Source organism: Schistocerca americana, chromosome 1 (genome assembly GCF_021461395.2).
Source record: "Schistocerca americana isolate TAMUIC-IGC-003095 chromosome 1, iqSchAmer2.1, whole genome shotgun sequence".
Taxonomy (NCBI): Eukaryota; Metazoa; Arthropoda; class Insecta; order Orthoptera; family Acrididae; genus Schistocerca; species Schistocerca americana.
In genome coordinates, this window is record NC_060119.1 from 40,981,831 (window position 1) to 40,986,887 (window position 5,057).

Genomic DNA, 5,057 nt, shown 5'->3' on the forward strand with positions numbered 1-5,057 from the left:
AATTCTTCAATGTGAGGGAGCGAGGGATGCAGTATAGAAGGAATAGTGCACCGGAAAGGAGAAACTAACCTCCGAAAAGAAAATCAAGTCGGTTCCATAGAAACGTTACTCGATTTAGGAAGAGAAGTCATAGAACCCCTAGTATTTCATAGTGACGCAAATCCTGTGTTAATTCGTCAATGTGAGGGAGCGAGGGACGCAGTAAAGAAGGAATAGTGCATCAGAAAGGAGATACTCGCCTCCCAAAAGAAAATCCTGTCGTTTCTGTGATACTCGATAGAGAAGGAGAAGTTATAGACCCCATAGAATTTCATAGCGAAGCAATTTCTGTGTTAATTCGTCAATATGTGGGAGCGAGGGATGCAGTACAGAAGGAATAGTGCATCGGAAAGGAGATACTCGCCTCCTAAAGGAAAATCCAGATGTTTCCATAGAAACGTTACTCGATTTAGAAGGAGAAGTCATAGAACCCATAGTATTTAATAGCGACGCAATTTCTGTGATAATTCGTCAATGTGAGGGAGCGAGGGATGCAGTAAAGAAGGAATAGTGCATCGGAAAGGAGATACTCGCCTCTCAAAAGAAAATCTCGTCGGTTCCATAGAAACGTTACTCGCGTTAGAAGGTGAAGTCATAGAACCCATACCATTTCATAGCGACGCAATTTCTGTGTTATTTCGTCAATGTGATGGAGCGAGGGATGAAGCACAGAAGGAATAGTGCATCGGAAAGGAGATACTCGCCTCTCAAAAGAAAATCCTGGCGTTTGCATCGAAACGTTACTCCATTTAGAGGGAGAAGTCATAGATCGAATAGTATTTCATAGCGACGACATTTCAGTGTTAATTCGTCAATGTGAGGGAGCGAGGGATGCAGTAAAGGAGGAATAGTGCATCGGAAAGGAGATACTCGCCTCGCGAAAGAAAATCCTATCGTTTCCGTAGAAACGTAATCCGATTTAGAAGGAGAAATCATAGAATGCATAGTGTAGTGGGACGAAATTAAGCGTCATCCATCCACCAAAGTCAGCCCAGTTTGCAGGTGACTATAAGTTTAATTTAGTTTTGTTTATGTGTTTTTCTTATTATTTGTAATAGATGTGAATTATCTAAAAGTTTGTATTTTTTTTATGTGTTTCAAGTACGGAGAGGGCGGTGCAACGAACGGGGACAGTATCTTCGTTGCCGCGACCAGAGAGGAAATTGCTGGCCGCTATACGTCGCGGGTCGACAGCCAAGGAGCAACAGAAGATCCTGGAACCGAGTTGTTGCGTCGTGCTTCTAAAAATTAAAAATGAATTATTATACTCTTTTTGTACAACAATGACGTCACATAGAGCTTAATCTTATTGAAAAGTCAGTCACTAACTCTCAACGCTCAAGTTCACATCTGTATGTGTAGGAAGCTAACAAAATAGTGTATGCTATTAAAGTTGAAACACGTGTCTTGAAGATTTATTTATGAAGAATTATGTGAACGGATTAATAATATATTTGACAAGATTAGTGATTGTTACGGCGTTCACCGAAACTTTGAATCTCAAAAGTTTATTTAATGTGTGATTCTGATAGCGATTAGATCAAGATAACGTGTGTCAATATAATTTCTGAGGAGAAACAAACGAAATTTAAATCGAAAATGTTACAAAAACCAATTGGCCCAAGTGATGTAATTCTTTTCATACGACTCAACTGATGTTTTACAGTTTCGTTCAAGAACCACTCTATGACAATTTAAAAGGCATATAAATCATTTTTGAAGTGGGTTGTAACTGACGTAGGTGACGAAGTCTGCACATGGTCATACATATATATCAAATGAAAATCTTGCGTCGTTACACTACACCGTGGCGACCTTAGAAACAGGACTATGTGTGCAACTAAGGCACACAGGTACGAAACAAAACTTCAAGAGTCCTTCGGAAGTCAACGCGAGTTTTCGTGGAGCCTTCACCAGCCAGCGGCGACTTCGCGGGTGTGGGCATCTGACGGAGCGCAGCCAAGCAGTACGGTCACGCAGTTGTTCCACGAGAAGGCGCATCTGTTGGGCAGCAGCTGAACGCTGCAAAACCCGACAACCTTTTTTCTCCCTAAACTAATAGGCCCAGTACGTCAGCTGCGGGGTGTTCCTCCGGCTGGTATTAGAGGTGTTGCTGAGGGCTTCGCCTGTCTACGGCGGTGCCGGGCGTGGTAGCAGCCAGTGACGTTTCCGGTGTTCGACTCAGCGTCCTGCCGGTTGCGGAAGCGGGGTCGCGGCATCTCAGCGGCTGCATCGACGGCTGTTACGTCTGCAGCCCATAGCAGCACACTGATCATCGAGAACTACAAATTACAATATTAGTGTCCGGTGAGTTTGTTTCAAGTTGGAAGTGGAGTGTTGTATCTAGGGAGTGTGTTTTTATAGAATTGTTGATTACAAGTCTGCGTGTGTAAATAGTTAATTTCTTACAATAATGTCGGGAAGTGAAATGTCAGACGAAGAGCAATCTATGTCCGATAGGAGCATGAGATCCCTTTTTAGAGCGATCACTAAATTAAAACAATCTAACGGGGATTTTCTAGCTGAATTAAAACAGAATCTGCTGCTAGATTGAAAGAGGAACTAAAACAGGAATTAAAACAGTCTAACGAGGAATCTACTGCTAGATTGAAAGAGGAACTAAAACAGGAGTTAAAACAGTCTAACGAGGAATCTACTGCTAGACTTAAAGGGGAGCTAACAAAATCTACAGACAGGTTACAGGAATATCTTAATGAAACCAGTCGAGAATTAAGTGATAAAATAGAGTCTTCTAAAATTGAAATGCAGGAAAAATTAGTAGGACATAGTAATAAGATTGCTGATAATTGTAAAAGGTTAGAAGAACATATCCAGGAATCGCGTGAGGAAAAAGCTCGCATGCGAAACGATATTACTGACTTAACCGAGAGACTAGATAGTGTCAATATCTTAGTTGTAAATGAAATACAGAAAAATAACGATATGTTACGAGATGAATTTTCTATGCAAACGGAACTGTTCGTAGAGAATTATTGGAATCTATTAAAGAGGTCTCTACCAAACCTGTAGAGATTTCTTCAATAGATAATGTAGAATTAGAGACATTAACTCATCAAGTAGAAAAGGACCATACCGAAATCGAAAACATGAAATTTTTAATTACTGAAATATGCAGTAACCTTGAGACTGCCAAAGATAATAACATTGACGAAGGTGCAGAGCGTTCACATCGTGAACACAGTGAAGAATCGATATTAGCTAATCGCGTATCCAATACAGAAATGCGGATACAGGAAATTACTAAACGGTCATCGGAATTAGATAATAATGAAAACGTTTCAAGTAGCAGAGGTAATAACATAATCAGAGACAACAGTCGCATCGAATTTGCTAGCTCGGACGACAACAATATGAATAAAGCAATCACAGCAAGCCAATCCGATGCAACTCCGTCTCTGAAATCTAAACAAAATCCGACTATTTCTCTCGCAGAATGTCTGGATGACATAACGACAAATTCAAATGTAGCAAGTCGATTTCCTGTATTCAAACCAGGAGGCGAACTTCACCCTATAATCTTTATAAAAGCTTTTGAAACATCATTATCTCCTAAATGGAGTAATGAAAAACGCATTCAATTTGTAATAGGACATTTAGAAGCAGAAGCTGCGCAATGGGAAGTACTGCATAGAACTGAATTTAGGGACTGGGATGATTTTGTTAAGCAGTTTAAACAAAATTATTGGTCAAGAGGAAAACAACAACACTTAACTGTAGAGTTGTTAGACCCTCCTCCATATTCTAAACGGTGGGGAGGTTATAGGAATTATTTTGAATGGCATTTAAACCGTGCTAAATTAATTGAAGAACCAATTATTGAAAGTCATTTAATACGAGTCCTAATTAGTAGGTTATCGTATTATGTAAAGGAAAGAATGATAGAAAGAGAATGGTCACAGCCGTGCGAATTGTTAGGATATTTAGAGCAGTTAGATATACTTAATAGAGAAAGGGAAGACGAGAAGTTTAGATTTGGTAGAAATGACAATCCTCGAAATAATAATAATAATTCAGAACCACGAAAAGTAATAACAACAATCATAGCCGGTTTTGTTATATAAAGCGTCAATCTAAAGATAAAGAGAGCCAACAAAATCATGGTAATAACTCTAAAGTGCGGAAATTACACAATAAAGATCATGAGATAAATCATCCTCAAGTAATTAATGAAGGTCAAGTGGTAGGTGGCGTCATCATAGAAAGTTCGGAAAACTAGTATAGTCCTTTAGTACGGGTCAACTAAAGGGAACTGTTAGTCAAGATTATACAAGACCCAATTGCAATTTATCATTAAGCTGCCAAAAGGACGGTGACTGGCAACAAGATTTACTTCAGGAAGACAATCAGATAAGGGAGAATATAACTTATAAACCCGTTATTAAAGGTTATGTTAAAGATACCGAAGTAAATATTATAATTGATTCGGGTAGCGAAGTAAGTATTTTATCCAAAGAATTATTTCAGCTTAAAAGAAAATATTGGAATTTCCCAACTTTACCTGTAACTGGGGTGAAAATTATAGGAGTTACTGGTAAAAGAAGTCAAAATATTACTGAGGAAGTTTATGTAACTTTTGAAATTGCTAAACAATTAATTGCTCACTCTGTACTCGTCGTAGCCAACTTAAATGTGGCCATAATTTTAGGTATAGATTGGCTGTGTAAATATAAAGCTATATTAGATTTTAAAGACTCTTCCTTAGCTATCCATAAGGAGGCATGTGCTTTTAAAGTGGGGTTTTCTAATAATCAAGTACCTGAAAATTGCTACGAATCCTTACAGATTAAGTACGCACCGACCATGAACCTATTAACAGATTTTAGTGATCTTGAGTATGCAGTATACCAATGTCAGGCTAGTAATAGTATCGAAACTGAAGTGAAAGAAAAATGTTATTCTACGAATTGTCTATCCGAACAAGAAAAGGAAGAGTTGGAATCTTTGATGTTAGAATTTAGAGCCGTCTTCTCAGATGTACCGGGGAGAATTAAAGATTA

The 5,057-nt window shown here is 38.7% G+C and overlaps 1 long non-coding RNA gene across 1 annotated transcript; it reads left to right on the top strand.

The window, feature by feature from the left end:
• Window positions 1-986: 986 nt before the first annotated feature.
• Window positions 987-1,287, top strand: LOC124548225. The gene is made up of 2 exons (XR_006967699.1): window positions 987-1,041; window positions 1,149-1,287. It is a non-coding gene; the product is annotated as an uncharacterized LOC124548225 (long non-coding RNA).
• The last annotated feature ends 3,770 nt before the right edge of the window (window positions 1,288-5,057 follow it).